Source organism: Hyla sarda, chromosome 1, assembly GCF_029499605.1.
Source record: "Hyla sarda isolate aHylSar1 chromosome 1, aHylSar1.hap1, whole genome shotgun sequence".
Lineage (NCBI taxonomy): Eukaryota > Metazoa > Chordata > Amphibia > Anura > Hylidae > Hyla > Hyla sarda.
The window spans coordinates 184,533,450-184,553,139 of record NC_079189.1 but is presented as its reverse complement, the minus strand read 5'-3'; the positions used below and the strand labels follow the sequence as shown (position 1 = coordinate 184,553,139).

Here is a 19,690-nt window from a genome sequence, read left to right as displayed (position 1 = left end):
CATGGCATTGTGGTTAGAGCTGCTGCCTTGGAGCGCAGAGGTTGTGAGTTTGAATCCTGTGAAGACCCTGATGATGGAAGATGTTAAATGAGATTGATCGTGAGAACATGGGATGACTGGAGGATTGGAGAGCCATGGATCATGGGACTGAAAGATATCGATGGATGGACTGAGTCAAGCAGATGTCAAGGAGAGCAGATTGGAGAGCAGTGGGACTGGAGGAGATCGATGGACTGAGGAGAGGAGGCTTTCAAGGTAAGTGGTCAGAGAGTGTTGTGGGGCATTGTGGACGGTGATCCACTAGAATGGAGGATTCTACCAAAAGTGGTGTTGTGTCTGTTGTGGGATGTTGAAAATAAAAAGGTGGGGGTTTTTATTTGCTTTTTTATTTATACCAATAAAATGGTCTCCCCTTCTACCAATCACCATTGCCTCCAGCCCTTCACTCCAACTACCACCACTCACTCACACCCCAACAACCTTCTTCCTCAGCACCTTACTCCCTACCCACATCACATCTAGTGTTGAGCGGCATAGGCCATATTCGAATTCGCGAATATTCGCGAATATATGGACGAATATTCGTCATATATTCGCGAATATTCGCACATTCGTTATATTCTCGTTTTATTTTCGCATATACGAAAATTCGCGTATACGAAAATTAACATATGTGAATATTAGCATATACAAAATTAACATACGCGAAAATTCGCATATGCGAAAATTAGCATATGCTAATTTCCGCATATTCGACTTTCCGCACGCCAGACTCACACAGTAGTATTACAGCCTTCTTTACACCACACAAGCTGGAAGCAGAGAGGGATGATCACTGTGATGTGTACTGTGAAGAAAAAAGACAAAAAAAAAAAAAAAAAAAACGAATATTCGTAATTACGAATATATAACGCTATATTCGCGAAATTTGCGAATTCGCGAATATGCGATATTCGCGAATAATATTCGAATTGCGAATATTCGTGAGCAACACTAATCACATCCACTTCTCCATCACCTTCTGGATGCCCAACCATCAACCACTTCACACACACACACTTACCTTAACATCCACCGATTTCTCACTCCATCACCATGCTCTGCTGCCAGCCTCAGGGTCTTCACAGGATTTGAACTCACAACCTCTTTGCTCCAAAACAGCAGCTCTAACCACTAGACCATGAAAGCTACATGGAAACTGGCAACGATGACAGTGGTCTTGGCCTGTTTTGACAAAATGAGAAAATGCACAAAGGGGGGCTCGGACCTCAGACCGAGCTACTTCTTAGGCTTGCTATATCTACAATCCGAGCCCCCCTCTTTTTTGGCACGCAGGGCACGCAGATGATAAGTACTGGAATGATTGAGAGCTTTAAATGTATGTAACTTACAAACCTGTATAACTTTTTGGCACCAGTTGTTTTGACAAAAAGAGAAAATGCACAAAGGGAGGCTCGGACCTAACAAACCTGTATAACTTTTTGGCACCAGTTGTTTTGACAAAAAGAGAAAATGCACAAAGGGGGGCTCGGACCTCAGACCGAGCTACTTCTTAGGCTTGCTATATCTACAATCCAAGCCCCCCTCTCTTTTTGGCACGCAGGGCACGCAGATGATAAGTACTGGAATGATTGAGAGCTTTAAAGGTATGTAACTTACAAACCTGTATAACTTTTTGGCACCAGTTGATTTAAAAAAATAATTTTTTCCCACCTGTTCAGATACATTTGACTGGAACAGTACAGGCAAGCCGAAGAGCTAGTTCGGACTTAGGTTCGAATCCCCCCCTCTGTGCGTTTACACTGGAAAGCTTTGTGTTGCAGGGGTATAGCTCAGTGGTAGAGCATTTGACTGCAGCTCAAGAGGTCCTTGCTTCAAATCCGAGTGCCCCCTAACACGCATTTTTTTGCTTTACAACTTAACCATATCCCACAAAAGTAGTTTCTTACAGAAAATCGCCTCATCCAGTCAATGAGCAGCCACCCTGGAGCGCAGAGGTTCAAGAGGTCCTTGGTTCAAATCCAAGTGCCTGCTAATGCATAATTTTTTCTTTACAGCTCAACCATATCTCATGTATGTAGTTTATTGCAAAAAAATTGCAATGTTGAGGTACAGACATTGCTAATTTTTTAGCAATAGCTCAGTGGTGGAGCATTGTGGTCAGGCAGAAAAGAACTATAGTGAAAATTGTATACTTACCGTAATTTTGCTTTCTTCAAGACAGAAGGCAGCACAGAAGGGATATTCCCGGCCTCTTTTATTCCCAGTAGGACCGCCCACCTACAAAAAACTCAAACGAAGATTAACCAACTGGCAACAGACATACCTCATAAGTAGCCAACACACCTGCACGCAATTGTGTAAATGACTAGACTCTTTTCTGGTTGCACAAATTAAATTTATTGGGAGGGTTATATGTGCTGCCTTCTGTCTTGAAGAAAGCAAAATTACGGTAAGTATACAATTTTCACTTTCTTCTACGACATTCGGCAGCACAGAAGGGATGCTCGCTAGCAGCTAATAACAACAAAAAAGGGGGGGGGTTCAATCTTGTAATGCAGCAGACAAAACCCCCGAACTGAAGGCTGGACTCTGTGCCTGGATGTCGAGCCGATAATGCTTGATAAATGTGGATGAAGTTGACCACGAAGCAGCATTGCAGATGTCATTCAGCGGCACTTGCGCTCTCTCAGCCCACGAAGTCGCCGTAGCACGAGTTGAATGGGCTTTCAAAGGAAAAGGCGGCTCTAAATTCTCCAACCTGTAAGCTTCTATGATTGTGGATTTTATCCATCTTGCCAGTGTATCCTTTGCCGCTTTACACCCCTTTCTTGGTCCTCCAAACTGTACAAATAAATTTTCGTCCCTACGGAAACCTTCTACTCTGGAGAGATAGTTTAACAGAGTGCTCTTCACATCTAGAGATTGAAGATTATCTTCATCTTCAGGGGGGCAAAAATTTGGCAAAAAAACTTCTCTGTTGACGTTGACTTCTGAAGCGACCTTGGGAACAAAGGAGGGAACAGTACTGAGCAGAACTCCACTCTGTGTGAACTTGATGTAGGGAGACTTGGAAGACAGGGCCTGTAATTCTCCAAGACGTTTAGCAGACGTGATTGCCACCAAGAACAAAGCTTTGCAAGAGACCCACTTGATATCTGCTTCAGCGATCGGTTCGAAGGGTGCCCCTGTGAGACTCTTCAGGACTAGTGGCAAGTCCCAAATGGCAACTGGAGTCTTGACAGTCGGTCTAAGGTTCTTTAGAGCTTTAAAGAATCTGGAGATCAAGGGTTGGTTGGCAAATCGACCATCTGTAAAAGAGTTCATAGCTGTTACATGAACTCTGAGTGTATTGGGCTTCAACCCTTTCAAATAGCCGTCCTGCAAGAATTGCAGCACCACTGGAAGCGAGATCTCTGGGTCCCCTTTCTCAGCCTTCCAGGATAAAAATCTTCTCCATACTCTAGAGTATAGCTGGTTAGTAGATGGCTTGCGAGCTGATAGAAGAGTGTCTATGACTTCTTCAGACAGGCCGCTGTCTCTAAATTTTCTCCTTTCAAACTCCACACAGTCAGATGTAAGCGCTCTAGATGTTGATGGAAAAAACCTCTCTGGAGAAGTAGATCTTCGTGTAGAGGGAACTTCCAGAAATTGCCTTCTGACAGTCGAAGCAGAAGCGGGAACCAATCCCTGCGAGGCCAGAAAGGGGCTATAAGTAGTACTGTCGGTCTGTCCAGGATGATCTTGTTCAAGACACGGCTCATGAGAGGGATTGGAGGAAACAGAAATACATGAAGCCCCCTCCAGCTCATGGTCAGAGCATCCAGATGATCTGGTTGATCTATCTTGTACAAGGAACAGAACTTCATCAACTTCCTGTTCTGTCGGGTAGCCATGAGGTCCCATTGGGGACATCCCCACCTCAGAATGATTTGGGAGAAGTACTTCGGGTTCAGCTCCCACTCGTTGGGGTTCAAGGTGTACCTGCTCAGGAAATCTGCCTGGTAGTTCAGCTCCCCTTTTATTTTTTAGCAATAGCTCAGTGGTGGAGCATTGTGGTCAGGCAGAAAAGAACTATAGAACTTCTAAGGTTCAAATCTCCCCCCCCCCCCCCTCAAAACCCTCTCCTCCCTTCCTCTGTGCAGTTACTCTGTGTGCCAAAACAGGACAAGACCTTGGTCTCTGCAATTTGTTGCCAAGCAGCTCCCATGGCATTGTGGTTAGAGCTGCTGCCTTGGAGCGCAGAGGTTGTGAGTTTGAATCCTGTGAAGACCCTGATGATGGAAGATGTTAAATGAGATTGATCGTGAGAACATGGGATGACTGGAGGATTGGAGAGCCATGGATCATGGGACTGAAAGATATCGATGGATGGACTGAGTCAAGCAGATGTCAAGGAGAGCAGATTGGAGAGCAGTGGGACTGGAGGAGATCGATGGACTGAGGAGAGGAGGCTTTCAAGGTAAGTGGTCAGAGAGTGTTGTGGGGCATTGTGGACGGTGATCCACTAGAATGGAGGATTCTACCAAAAGTGGTGTTGTGTCTGTTGTGGGATGTTGAAAATAAAAAAGTGGGGGTTTTTATTTGCTTTTTTATTTATACCAATAAAATGGTCTCCCCTTCTACCAATCACCATTGCCTCCAGCCCTTCACTCCAACTACCACCACTCACTCACACCCCAACAACCTTCTTCCTCAGCACCTTACTCCCTACCCACATCACATCTAGTGTTGAGCGGCATAGGCCATATTCGAATTCGCGAATATTCGCGAATATATGGACGAATATTCGTCATATATTCGCGAATATTCGCACATTCGTTATATTCTCGTTTTATTTTCGCATATACGAAAATTCGCGTATACGAAAATTAACATATGTGAATATTAGCATATACAAAATTAACATACGCGAAAATTCGCATATGCGAAAATTAGCATATGCTAATTTTCGCATATGCGAATTTCCGCACGCCAGTCTCACACAGTAGTATTACAGCCTTCTTTACACCACACAAGCTGGAAGCAGAGAGGGATGATCACTGTGATGTGTACTGTGAAGAAAAAAGACAAAAAAAAAAAAAAAAAAAACGAATATTCGTAATTACGAATATATAACGCTATATTCGCGAAATTTGCGAATTCGCGAATATGCGATATTCGCGAATAATATTCGAATTGCGAATATTCGTGAGCAACACTAATCACATCCACTTCTCCATCACCTTCTGGATGCCCAACCATCAACCACTTCACACACACACACTTACCTTAACATCCACCGATTTCTCACTCCATCACCATGCTCTGCTGCCAGCCTCAGGGTCTTCACAGGATTTGAACTCACAACCTCTTTGCTCCAAAACAGCAGCTCTAACCACTAGACCATGAAAGCTACATGGAAACTGGCAACGATGACAGTGGTCTTGGCCTGTTTTGACAAAATGAGAAAATGCACAAAGGGGGGCTCGGACCTCAGACCGAGCTACTTCTTAGGCTTGCTATATCTACAATCCGAGCCCCCCTCTTTTTTGGCACGCAGGGCACGCAGATGATAAGTACTGGAATGATTGAGAGCTTTAAATGTATGTAACTTACAAACCTGTATAACTTTTTGGCACCAGTTGTTTTGACAAAAAGAGAAAATGCACAAAGGGAGGCTCGGACCTAACAAACCTGTATAACTTTTTGGCACCAGTTGTTTTGACAAAAAGAGAAAATGCACAAAGGGGGGCTCGGACCTCAGACCGAGCTACTTCTTAGGCTTGCTATATCTACAATCCGAGCCCCCCTCTCTTTTTGGCACGCAGGGCACGCAGATGATAAGTACTGGAATGATTGAGAGCTTTAAAGGTATGTAACTTACAAACCTGTATAACTTTTTGGCACCAGTTGATTTAAAAAAATAATTTTTTCCCACCTGTTCAGATACATTTGACTGGAACAGTACAGGCAAGCCGAAGAGCTAGTTCGGACTTAGGTTCGAATCCCCCCCTCTGTGCGTTTACACTGGAAAGCTTTGTGTTGCAGGGGTATAGCTCAGTGGTAGAGCATTGAACTGCAGCTCAAGAGGTCCTTGCTTCAAATCCGAGTGCCCCCTAACACGCATTTTTTTGCTTTACAACTTAACCATATCCCACAAAAGTAGTTTCTTACAGAAAATCGCCTCATCCAGTCAATGAGCAGCCACCCTGGAGCGCAGAGGTTCAAGAGGTCCTTGGTTCAAATCCAAGTGCCTGCTAATGCATAATTTTTTCTTTACAGCTCAACCATATCTCATGTATGTAGTTTATTGCAAAAAAATTGCAATGTTGAGGTACAGACATTGCTAATTTTTTAGCAATAGCTCAGTGGTGGAGCATTGTGGTCAGGCAGAAAAGAACTATAGTGAAAATTGTATACTTACCGTAATTTTGCTTTCTTCAAGACAGAAGGCAGCACAGAAGGGATATTCCCGGCCTCTTTTATTCCCAGTAGGACCGCCCACCTACAAAAAACTCAAACGAAGATTAACCAACTGGCAACAGACATACCTCATAAGTAGCCAACACACCTGCACGCAATTGTGTAAATGACTAGACTCTTTTCTGGTTGCACAAATTAAATTTATTGGGAGGGTTATATGTGCTGCCTTCTGTCTTGAAGAAAGCAAAATTACGGTAAGTATACAATTTTCACTTTCTTCTACGACATTCGGCAGCACAGAAGGGATGCTCGCTAGCAGCTAATAACAACAAAAAAGGGGGGGGTTCAATCTTGTAATGCAGCAGACAAAACCCCCGAACTGAAGGCTGGACTCTGTGCCTGGATGTCGAGCCGATAATGCTTGATAAATGTGGATGAAGTTGACCACGAAGCAGCATTGCAGATGTCATTCAGCGGCACTTGCGCTCTCTCAGCCCACGAAGTCGCCGTAGCACGAGTTGAATGGGCTTTCAAAGGAAAAGGCGGCTCTAAATTCTCCAACCTGTAAGCTTCTATGATTGTGGATTTTATCCATCTTGCCAGTGTATCCTTTGCCGCTTTACACCCCTTTCTTGGTCCTCCAAACTGTACAAATAAATTTTCGTCCCTACGGAAACCTTCTACTCTGGAGAGATAGTTTAACAGAGTGCTCTTCACATCTAGAGATTGAAGATTATCTTCATCTTCAGGGGGGCAAAAATTTGGCAAAAAAACTTCTCTGTTGACGTTGACTTCTGAAGCGACCTTGGGAACAAAGGAGGGAACAGTACTGAGCAGAACTCCACTCTGTGTGAACTTGATGTAGGGAGACTTGGAAGACAGGGCCTGTAATTCTCCAAGACGTTTAGCAGACGTGATTGCCACCAAGAACAAAGCTTTGCAAGAGACCCACTTGATATCTGCTTCAGCGATCGGTTCGAAGGGTGCCCCTGTGAGACTCTTCAGGACTAGTGGCAAGTCCCAAATGGCAACTGGAGTCTTGACAGTCGGTCTAAGGTTCTTTAGAGCTTTAAAGAATCTGGAGATCAAGGGTTGGTTGGCAAATCGACCATCTGTAAAAGAGTTCATAGCTGTTACATGAACTCTGAGTGTATTGGGCTTCAACCCTTTCAAATAGCCGTCCTGCAAGAATTGCAGCACCACTGGAAGCGAGATCTCTGGGTCCCCTTTCTCAGCCTTCCAGGATAAAAATCTTCTCCATACTCTAGAGTATAGCTGGTTAGTAGATGGCTTGCGAGCTGATAGAAGAGTGTCTATGACTTCTTCAGACAGGCCGCTGTCTCTAAATTTTCTCCTTTCAAACTCCACACAGTCAGATGTAAGCGCTCTAGATGTTGATGGAAAAAACCTCTCTGGAGAAGTAGATCTTCGTGTAGAGGGAACTTCCAGAAATTGCCTTCTGACAGTCGAAGCAGAAGCGGGAACCAATCCCTGCGAGGCCAGAAAGGGGCTATAAGTAGTACTGTCGGTCTGTCCAGGATGATCTTGTTCAAGACACGGCTCATGAGAGGGATTGGAGGAAACAGAAATACATGAAGCCCCCTCCAGCTCATGGTCAGAGCATCCAGATGATCTGGTTGATCTATCTTGTACAAGGAACAGAACTTCATCAACTTCCTGTTCTGTCGGGTAGCCATGAGGTCCCATTGGGGACATCCCCACCTCAGAATGATTTGGGAGAAGTACTTCGGGTTCAGCTCCCACTCGTTGGGGTTCAAGGTGTACCTGCTCAGGAAATCTGCCTGGTAGTTCAGCTCCCCTTTTATGTGGATCGCCGAGAGCGAGGCGAGATGGTGTTCGGCCCAGTTCATGAGCATGCTGCACTCGTTTTGCAGAGCCTGAGACCTTGTTCCACCTTGTTTCCGCAAGTAATGTACTGAGACTGAGTTGTCCGACTGGACCAGCACTGGAGTGTCCTTGACAAGGGGAGTAAAATGCATCACTGCTAATCTTATTGCTCTTAGCTCCCTCAGGTTTGAGGAGAACAGTCTTTCTCTTGGAGACCAGGATTTTTGGATCCACTGACCGTTGTAATGCGCTCCCCAGCCGAACTTTGAGGCGTCTGTTGTAATTATAGACTGATCTTGTAGTCTGAAGCAGTTGCCTCGTGACAAATTCTCCTTGTCTAACCACCAGTGAAGAGTTGATCGTGTGTGAGGTGAGAGACACAGCGGGGCTGAAAGGTTTTCTGGACGACGATCCCAAACCTGCAAAATCTCTGTCTGGAGTTCTCTCATGTGGGCCTTGGCCCATGGTACTGCCTCTATGGCAGCAGTCATCAGTCCTAAAACTTTCATCGCTGTTCTTATCTGCATCACCGGCGTCTGAATCAGATCTGTGACAGATTGTATAATCCTCATCTGTTTGTCCAGTGGCAGGAGGACTCTCTCTGCGGACGAATCCAAAATGAGGCCTAGGAATTTCTTCCGTCTTGCAGGCACGAGGTCTGATTTTTCTTTGTTGAGAAGAAAACCACACTCTTGGAGGAGATTCAGAGTCCTCTGCAGATGATGTAGTAGAAGATCTTGAGACGTTGCAACGAGCAGCCAATCGTCTAAATAAGGCACGATCTGGACTCCCTGTAGTCTTAGGGCTGCTACAATGACTACTGCTACCTTCGTGAATACTCTTGGGGATGAAGACAGGCCGAAGGGTAAAGCGCGGAATTGAAAATGTTCCACCTTTCCATGATGGACGACTGCGAGTCTGAGGTATTTTCTTGACTCGAGGTTTATCGGGACATGTAAATAGGCGTCCATGAGATCTAAGGTAATCATCCAGTCGTCCTTCTGGAGTAAAGTGGTGGCGGATCTTATGTTGTCCATGCGAAACTTTTCTCTTTTTAAAAATCGATTTAGGTATCGCAAGTCGATTATGAGCCTCCATCTGCCGCCTGGCTTTGGGACAGGAAAGATCGGGGAGTACACCCCCTGTCCTAGTTGGTTCACCGGAACTGGCTCCAGGGCATCCTTCATCAAGAATTCCTGTAGGAGAGACTGCATAACCCCATCGCTCTTGTTCAAGAGAAACTTTTCTGGAGGACACTCCAGGAAATTTAGGCTGTAACCTATAGAGATAATTTCTAAGACCCAGCTGTCTGTTGTAATCTTCTGCCAGGCTGCTTGATGTCTCAGCAGCCTGCCCCTACAGTATCCCGGAGCCTGGCGTCAGAACTCTGACCTGGGTTGTTTGGACTGCGTCTGCTTCCCTCTTTTGTTGCTGTTCTGGAAGCGACGAGTGGATCTTCTGTCCTGAAAGGATCTTCTCTTGTAAAAAGACCTCCTGACCCTGAAGGGACGAAAGGACTTCTTCTTTTCTGAGAAAGGAAATTTTAACTCCTTCGTCTCCTTGCCTGGAGCTAAAATATCCTCTAACTGGGAGCCTATCAGGAAACCCGGCTCGAAGGGAAGGGCACAAAAATTAATCTTTGAAGAGGTCTCGCCCGGCCAAGGCTTAAGAAAAACAATTCTTCTGGCAGAATTTAAAACTGCAAGATTCTTAGCGCAGACTCTGGTTACATCTAGCGGGAAATCGCAGGAAAATTCCGCTGCTACCTTCAGGGTGGCGACTTCCTCCAGTAGCTCCCTTCTGGGAACTCCTTCTTCTATGTCCCTGCTCAACTGACTGAGCCAGACTCTTAAGGCCCGAGCAACTGGTACTGCGGATAAGGCCGCTTTAGTCATTGCAGCTGTATAAGAATAAGTACGCTTCAGGAGAGTATCCATCTTCTTATCTGGAGGGTCTTTCAGAATAGAGGTATCATCTGCAGGCAGAAGAGTACTCTTAGATAGCTTAGCCACTGGTGTGTCTACCTTGGCTGGGTTCTCCCACTTCTCTGAATCATTTGGATCCAGCTTGTAAACTGAACGAAACCTGGACCCCAATTCTAACCTGTGCTCCGGCTTCTTCCACTCCTTTTCCATCACTGTCTTTAACACCGGATGGGCTGCAAACACATTGGATACCTTCTTTGGAAAATAATAAAGACTATTCTTATCCTGAGCTGCCACCTTCTCCTTAGATGATTCAACAATGTCCTTCACTGCAATCACTAGTTTATCAGCAAACTCTTTCCTGAAGAGATAGTAGTCTTCAGAAACGACTTCCTCTGAATCCGACTCTGAAACACTGGAGGTGTCAGTAGTGATAGGCGGTGAAGGGGATTTAACAACTAACTGCCTCTTCTCTTTTAGCTTACATTTCTTAGCGGCCTGCTCAGAGGTGGAGCCGAAACTCTCCTTAAACCAAGAGAAAAAACCTTTCGCCTCCTGAAGGAAGTCGGCAGTCTCCTGAGGCTCAGAACACTTCTTACACACAGTAGAACTGGCATTAGGGGGTAAAGGTTGAAGGCAACTCACGCATAGAGACTTGTGTCCAGCGGGCTTCTTCCTGAGATGATGCTTGCAGGTACTACACAGATCACCCCTCTGATCCTCAGGCAACGGTTGCTCGCAGGAGACGCAGAGTCTGTGTTTAGACTTTGACTTCCTTTTCCTAGGGGTAGAAAGGCTCGACATCTGGAAGGAATACAGACAGAGGGAGTAAGCAAAACACCACGTCAAAGTCCAAGACAGACCCCCTCACAAGAAGTACGCTCTACTAGGGCTAAAAACCTTCTGTACAGCAAAACCTAGACTCTGCAGCCTGACCTCTAAGGGGTTAATTCACATAGACAGTGCTAGAGGACCCAAAAACAGGCATCAAATCAGTGTACACAGATCATACTGATGTCCTAACCAAGATTAGTGCAGTCAGGTTACTTCAATGTAAGTACAGGCTAAAATAATAGTGTCCAGCAGTTAAATGGTGCGATAAGCATTGGTGCCAGTGTGCACCTAACCATAATTGGTGTCAGTGTGCCCCTGATCATCATTGGTGTCAGAGGGCACAAACTCCTAGGTGAGAGCACCTACAAAGCATAGGTGTCAGAGAGCTTTAATATCAACATTGGTGCCAGTGTGCATCAGAACATCGTCATTGGTGACAGTGTGCCTCAGTCATCATTGGTGACAGTGTGCCTCAGTCATCATTGGTGCCAGTGTGCCTCAGTCATCATTGGTGACAGTGTGCCTCAGTCATCATTGGTGACAGTGTGCCTCAGTCACCATTGGTGACAGTGTGCCATAAAATAAATCATTGGTGACAGTGTGCATCAGAAAATCGTCATTGGTGACAGTGTGCACACTTACCTTTACAGGCAAGAAGTCCGGCTGCCTCCGTTCCGGGAGACCGAACGCCGGCTTCTTGCCTGTTTAAATGTCCTTCCTCCCCGCCGACTCCGTACAGCCCGACTTCCGGTCGCGCCGGGAAACTCGTCACTTCCGGCACGACCCAGCTCCTGCGCACGCGCACTGTCATTGCGATCCACGGCGCGGCCGCAGAAGGACATCCAGGCGGGCTGCAGGAGAAAAGAAGGTATACTTACCGGCGCAGGGGGGAGGAAGGGGGAGGGAACACTCGCAACTCCCGGCACCAGCTTACACCCAGCAGCGCACCAACACCTCCTGTTATGAAGCCTATACGGGGGAAAGCACCCCAGGCTCTCCCCAACATCCTGGATCCAAAGAAGGGGGCATAACATCTCTGCCTTAGCCACCAGGCCTCTTACTCTCACCCGGGTCACCCACATGGGCCAGTAAGGATGGCAGGACACCAGGTAGGCCAGGGTTTCCCACATTGGCCCTCAGACAAACTGCTGGGACACTGGTGTTAATTAAAAACCTTTCTTTACAGAACCTAAGGAAAAATAAAAGAAAAGAAAAAGGTATTACAGGTGGGCAAAAAAACAGGGTGTGGAACACCGCTTACCAGGAAGAAAAGAGGACAGAAAAAAACACAATTGCGTGCAGGTGTGTTGGCTACTTATGAGGTATGTCTGTTGCCAGTTGGTTAATCTTCGTTTGAGATTTTTGTAGGTGGGCGGTCCTACTGGGAATAAAAGAGGCCGGGAATATCCCTTCTGTGCTGCCGAATGTCGTAGAAGAAAGAACTTCTAAGGTTCAAATCTCCCCCCCCCCCCATCAAAACCCTCTCCTCCCTTCCTCTGTGCAGTTACTCTGTGTGCCAAAACAGGACAAGACCTTGGTCTCTGCATTTTGTTGCCAAGCAGCTCCCATGGCATTGTGGTTAGAGCTGCTGCCTTGGAGCGCAGAGGTTGTGAGTTTGAATCCTGTGAAGACCCTGATGATGGAAGATGTTAAATGAGATTGATTGTGAGAACCTGGGATGACTGGAGGATTGGAGAGCCATGGATCATGGGACTGAAAGATATCGATGGATGGACTGAGTCAAGCGGATGTCAAGGAGAGCAGATTGGAGAGCAGTGGGACTGGAGGAGATCGATGGACTGAGGAGAGGAGGCTTTCAAGGTAAGTGGTCAGAGAGTGTTGTGGGGCATTGTGGACGGTGATCCACTAGAATGGAGGATTCTAGGTTGTGGATCTACCAAAAGTGGTGTTGTGTCTGTTGTGGGATGTTGAAAATATAAAGGTGGGGGTTTTTATTTGCTTTTTTTTTTTTATACCAATAAAATGGTCTCCCCTTCTACCTATCACCATTGCCTCCAGCCCTTCACTTCAACTACCACCACCACCACTCACTTACACCCCAACTACCTTCTTCCTCAGCACCTTCCTCCCCACCCACTTCTCCATCACCTTCTGGATGCCCAACCATCAACCACTTCAAACACACACTTACCTTAACATCCACCGATTTCTCACTCCATCACCATGCTCTGCTGCCAGCCTCAGGGTCTTCACAGGATTTGAACTCACAACCTCTTTGCTCCAAGGCAGCAGCTCTAACCACTAGACCATGAAAGCTACCTGGAAACTGGAAACTGGAAACTGGAAACTGGAAACTGGAAACTGGAAACTGGAAACTGGAAACTGGAAACTGGAAACTGGAAACTGGAAACTGGAAACTGGAAACTGAAAACTGAAAACTGGAAACTGGAAACTGGAAACTGGAAACTGGAAACTGGCAACGATGACAGTGGTCTTGGCCTGTTTTGACAAAATGAGAAAATGCACAAAGGGGGGCTCGGACCTCAGACCGAGCTACTTCTTAGGCTTGCTATATCTACAATCCGAGCCCCCCTCTTTTTTGGCACGCAGGGCACGCAGATGATAAGTACTGGAATGATTGAGAGCTTTAAATGTATGAAACTTACAAACCTGTATAACTTTTTGGCACCAGTTGTTTTGACAAAAAGAGAAAAAGCACAAAGGGAGGCTCGGACCTAACAAACCTGTATAACTTTTTGGCACCAGTTGTTTTGACAAAAAGAGAAAATGCACAAAGGGGCGCTCAGACCTCAGACCAAGCTACTTCTTAGGCTTGCTATATCTACAATTGGAGCCCCCCTCTCTTTTTGGCACGCAGGGCACGCAGATGATAAGTACTGGAACGATTGAGAGCTTTAAATGTATGTAACTTACAAATCTGTATAACATTTTGGCACCTGTTGTTTTGACAAAAAGAGAAAATGCACAAAGGGGGGGCTCGAACCTAACAAACCTGTATAACTTTTTGGCACCAGTTGTTTTGACAAAAAGAGAAAATGCACAAAGGGGGGCTCAAACCTAAGACCAAGCTACTTCTTAGGCTTGCTATATCTACAATTGGAGCCCCCCTCTCTTTTTGGCATGCAGGGCACGCAGATGATAAGTACTGGAACGATTGAGAGCTTTAAATTTATGTAACTTACAAATCTGTATAACTTTTTGACACCAGTTGATTTAAAAAAATAATTTGTTCCCACCTGTTCAGATACATTTGACTGGAACAGTACAGGCAAGCCGAAGAGCTAGTTCGGACTTAGGTTCGAATCCCCCCCTCTGTGCGTTTACACTGGAAAGCTTTGTGTTGCGGGAGTATAGCTCAGTGGTAGAGCATTTGACTGCAGATCAAGAGGTCCTTGGTTCAAATCCGAGTGCCCCCTAACACACATTTTTTTGCCTTACAACTTAACCATATCCCACAAATGTAGTTTCTTGCAGAAAATCGCCTCATCCAGTCAATGAGCAGCCACCCTGGAGCGCAGAGGTTCAAGAGGTCCTTGGTTCAAATCCAAGTGCCTGCTAATGCATAATTTTTTCTTTACAGCTCAACCATATCTCATGTATGTAGTTTATTGCAAAAAAATTGCAATGTTGAGGTACAGACATTGCTAATTTTTTAGCAATAGCTCAGTGGTGGAGCATTGTGGTCAGGCAGAAAAGAACTATAGAACTTCTAAGGTTCAAATCTCCCCCCCCCCTCAAAACCCTCTCCTCCCTTCCTCTGTGCAGTTACTCTGTGTGCCAAAACAGGACAAGACCTTGGTCTCTGCATTTTGTTGCCAAGCAGCTCCCTTGGCATTGTGTTTAGAGCTGCTGCCTTGGAGCGCAGAGGTTGTGAGTTCGAATCCTCTGAAGACCCTGATGATGGAAGATGTTAAATGAGATTGATCGTGAGAACCTGGGATGACTGGAGGATTGGAGAGCCATGGATCATGGGACTGAAAGATATCGATGGATGGACTGAGTCAAGCGGATGTCAAGGAGAGCAGATTGGAGAGCAGTGGGACTGGAGGAGATCGATGGACTGAGGAGAGGAGGCTTTCTCAAGGTAAGTGGTCAGAGAGTGTTGTGGGGCATTGTGGACGGTGATCCACTAGAATGGAGGATTCTAGGTTGTGGATCTACCAAAAGTAGTGTTGTGTCTGTTGTGGGATGTTGAAAATAAAAAGGTGGGGGTTTTTATTTGCTTTTTTATTTATACCAATAAAATGGTCTCCCCATCTACCAATCACCATTGCCTCCAGCCCTTCACTCCAACTACCACCACCACCACCACCACCACCACCACCACCACTCACTCACACCCCAACAACCTTCTTCCTCAGCACCTTCCTCCCCACCCACATCACATCCACTTCTCCATCACCTTCTGGATGCCCAACCATCAACCACTTCACACACACACTTACCTTAACATCCTCCGATTTCTCACTCCATCACCTTGCTCTGCTGCCAGCCTCAGGGTCTTCACAGGATTCGAATTCACAACCTCTTTGCTCCAATGCAGCAGCTCTAACCACTAGGCCATGAAAGCTACCTGGAAACTGGCAACGATGACAGTGGTCTTGGCCTGTTTTGACAAAATGAGAAAATGCACAAAGGGGGGCTCAAACCTAAGACCAAGCTACTTCTTAGGCTTGCTATATCTACAATTGGAGCCCCCCTCTCTTTTTGGCACGCAGGGCACGCAGATGATAAGTACTGGAACGATTGAGAGCTTTAAATGTATGTAACTTACAAATCTGTATAACTTTTTGACACCAGTTGATTTAAAAAAATAATTTTTTCCCACCTGTTCAGATACATTTGACTGGAACAGTACAGGCAAGACGAAGAGCTAGTTCGGACTTAGGTTCGAATCCCCCCTCTGTGCGTTTACACTGGAAAGCTTTGTGTTGCGGTGGTATAGCTCAGTGGTAGAGCATTTGACTGCAGATCAAGAGGTCCTTGGTTCAAATCCGAGTGCCCCCTAACACACATTTTTTTTGCTTTACAACTTAACCATATCCCACAAATGTAGTTTCTTGCAGAAAATCGCCTCATCCAGTCAATGAGCAGCCACCCTGGAGCGCAGAGGTTCAAGAGGTCCTTGGTTCAAATCCAAGTGCCTGCTAATGCATAATTTTTTCTTTACAGCTCAACCATATCTCATCTATGTAGTTTATTGCAAAAAATTTGCAATGTTGAGGTACAGACATTGCTAATTTTTTAGCAATAGCTCAGTGGTGGAGCATTGTGGTCAGGCAGAAAAGAACTATAGAACTTCTAAGGTTCAAATCTCCCCCCCCCTCAAAACCCTCTCCTCCCTTCCATGGTGCAGTTACTCTGTGTGCCAAAACAGGACAAGACCTTGGTCTCTGCATTTTGTTGCCAAGCAGCTCCCATGGCATTGTGGTTAGAGCTGCTGCCTTGGAGCGCAGAGGTTGTGAGTTTGAATCCTGTGAAGACCCTGATGATGAAAGATGTCAAATGAGATTGATCGTGAGAACCTGGGATGACTGGAGGATTGGAGAGCCATGGATCATGGGACTGAAAGATATCGATGGATGGAATAAGTCAAGCGAATGTCAAGGAGAGCAGATTGAAGAGCAGTGGGACTGGAGGAGATCGATGGACTGAGGAGAGGAGGCTTTCAAGGTAAGTGGTCAGAGAGTGTTGTGGGGCATTGTGGACGGTGATCCACTAGAATGGAGTATTCTAGGTTGTGGATCTACCAAAAGTGGTGTTGTGTCTGTTGTGGGATGTTGAAAATAAAAAGGTGGGGGTTTTTATTTGCTTTTTTATTTATACCAATAAAATGGTCTCCCCTTCTACCAATCACCATTGCCTCCAGCCCTTCACTCCAACTACCACCACCACTCACTCACACCCCAACTACCTTCTTCCTCTCCACTTCTCGATGCCCAACCATGAACCACTTCACACACACACACACACACACACCTTAACATCCACCGATTTCTCACTCCATCACCATGCTCTGCTGCAAGCCTCAGGGTCTTCACAGGATTTGAATTCACAACCTCTTTGCTCCAAGGCAGCAGCTCTAACCACTAGACCATGAAAGCTACCTGGAAACTGGAAACTGGAAACTGGAAACTGGAAACTGGAAACTGGCAACGATGACAGTGGTCTTGGCCTGTTTTGACAAAATGAGAAAATGCACAAAGGGGGGCTCGGACCTCAGACCGAGCTACTTCTTAGGCTTGCTATATCTACAATCCGAGCCCCCCTCTCTTTTTGGCACGCAGGGCACGCAGATGATAAGTACTGGAATGATTGAGAGCTTTAAATGTATGTAACTTACAAATCTGTATAACTTTTTGGCACCAGTTGTTTTGACAAAAAGAGAAAATGCACAAAGGGGGGCTCAAACCTAAGACCAAGCTACTTCTTAGGCTTGCTATATCTACAATTGGAGCCCCCCTCTCTTTTTGGCACGCAGGGCACGCAGATGATAAGTACTGGAACGATTGAGAGCTTTAAATGTATGTAACTTACAAATCTGTATAACTTTTTGGCACCTGTTGTTTTGACAAAAAGAGAAAATGCACAAAGGGGGGGCTCGAACCTAACAAACCTGTATAACTTTTTGGCACCAGTTGTTTTGACAAAAAGAGAAAATGCACAAAGGGGGGCTCAAACCTAAGACCAAGCTACTTCTTAGGCTTGCTATATCTACAATTGGAGCCCCCCTCTCTTTTTGGCACGCAGGGCACGCAGATGATAAGTACTGGAACGATTGAGAGCTTTAAATGTATGTAACTTACAAATCTGTATAACTTTTTGACACCAGTTGATTTAAAAAAATAATTTTTTCCCACCTGTTCATATACTATAGAACTTCTAAGGTTCAAATCTCCCCCCCCCCCCTCAAAACCCTCTCCTCCCTTCCTCTGTGCAGTTACTCTGTGTGCCAAAACAGGACAAGACCTTGGTCTCTGCATTTTGTTGCCAAGCAGCTCCCATGGCATTGTGGTTAGAGCTGCTGCCTTGGAGCGCAGAGGTTGTGAGTTCGAATCCTGTGAAGACCCTGATGATGGAAGATGTTAAATGAGATTGATCGTGAGAACCTGGGATGACTGGAGGATTGGAGAGCCATGGATCATGGGACTGAAAGATATCGATGGATGTCAAGGAGAGCAGATTGGAGAGCAGTGGGACTGGAGGAGATTGATGGACTGAGGAGAAGAGGCTTTCAAGGTAAGTGGTCAGAGAGTGTTGTGGAGCATTGTGGATGGTGATCCACTAGAATAGAGGCTTCTAGGTTGTAGATCTACCAAAAGTGGTGTTGTGTCTGTTGTGGGATGTTGAAAATAAAAAGGAGTGGGTTTTTATTTGCTTTTTTTTTATACCAATAAAATGGTCTCCCCTTCTACCAATCACCATTGCCTCCTGCCCTTCACTCCAACTACCACCAGCACTCACTCACACCCCAACTACCTTCTTCCTCAGCACCTTCCTCCCCACCCACTTTTCGATGCCCAACCATCAACCACTTCACACACACACTTACCATCCACTGATTTCTCACTCCATCACCATGCTCTGCTGCCAGCCTCAGGGTCTTCACAGGATTTGAACTCACAACCTCTTTGCTCCAAGGCAGCAGCTCTAACCACTAGACCATGAAAGCTACCTGGAAACTGGTAACGATGACGATGATGATGACGATGACGATGACGATGACGATGACGATGACGATGACAGTGGTCTTGGCCTGTTTTCACAAAATGAGAAAATGCACAAAGGGGGGCTCGGCCCTCAGACCGAGCTACTTCTTAGGCTTGCTATATCTACAATCCGAGCCCCCCTCTCTTTTTGGCACGCAGGGCACGCAGATGATAAGTACTGGAATGATTGAGAGCTTTAAATGTATGTAACTTACAAACCTGTATAACTTTTTGGCACCTGTTGTTTTGACAAAAAGAGAAAATGCACAAAGGGGGGGCTCGAACCTAACAAACCTGTTTTCCTTTTTTGGCAACAGTTGTTTTGACAAAAAGAGAAAATGCACAAAGGGGGGCTCAAACCTAAGACCAAGCTACTTCTTAGGCTTGCTATATCTACAATTGGAGCCCCCCTCTCTTTTTGGCATGCAGGGCACGCAGATGATAAGTACTGGAACGATTGAGAGCTTTAAATGTATGTAACTTACAAATCTGTATAACTTTTTGACACCAGTTGATTTAAAAAAATAATTTTTTCCCACCTGTTCAGATACATTTGACTGGAACAGTACAGGCAAGCCGAAGAGCTAGTTCGGACTTAGGTTCGAATCCCCCCCTCTGTGGGTTTACACTGGAAAGCTTTGTGTTGCGGGGGTATAGCTCAGTGGTAGAGCATTTGACTGCAGATCAAGAGGTCCTTGGTTCAAATCCGAGTGCCCCCTAACACACATTTTTTTTGCTTTACAACTTAACCATATCCCACAAATGTAATTTCTTGCAGAAAATCGCCTCATCCAGTCAATGAGCAGCCACCCTGGAGCGCAGAGGTTCAAGAGGTCCTTGGTTCAAATCCAAGTGCCTGCTAATGCATATTTTTTTCTTTACAGCTCAACCATATCTCATGTATGTAGTTTATTGCAAAAAATTTGCAATGTTGAGGTACAGATATTGCTAATTTTTTAGCAATAGCTCAGTGGTGGAGCATTGTGG

At 45.6% G+C, this 19,690-nt stretch overlaps 3 non-coding genes across 3 annotated transcripts; all 3 read left to right on the top strand.

The window, feature by feature from the left end:
* Positions 1–14,338: 14,338 nt before the first annotated feature.
* Positions 14,339–14,410, top strand: TRNAC-GCA (transfer RNA cysteine (anticodon GCA)). Its single transcript has one exon. It is a non-coding gene; the product is annotated as a tRNA-Cys (tRNA).
* A 1,519-nt stretch (positions 14,411–15,929) lies between these two features.
* Positions 15,930–16,001, top strand: TRNAC-GCA (transfer RNA cysteine (anticodon GCA)). Its single transcript has one exon. It is a non-coding gene; the product is annotated as a tRNA-Cys (tRNA).
* Positions 16,002–19,350: 3,349 nt separating this feature from the next.
* TRNAC-GCA (transfer RNA cysteine (anticodon GCA)) lies at positions 19,351–19,422 on the top strand. Its single transcript has one exon. It is a non-coding gene; the product is annotated as a tRNA-Cys (tRNA).
* Positions 19,423–19,690: the final 268 nt, after the last annotated feature.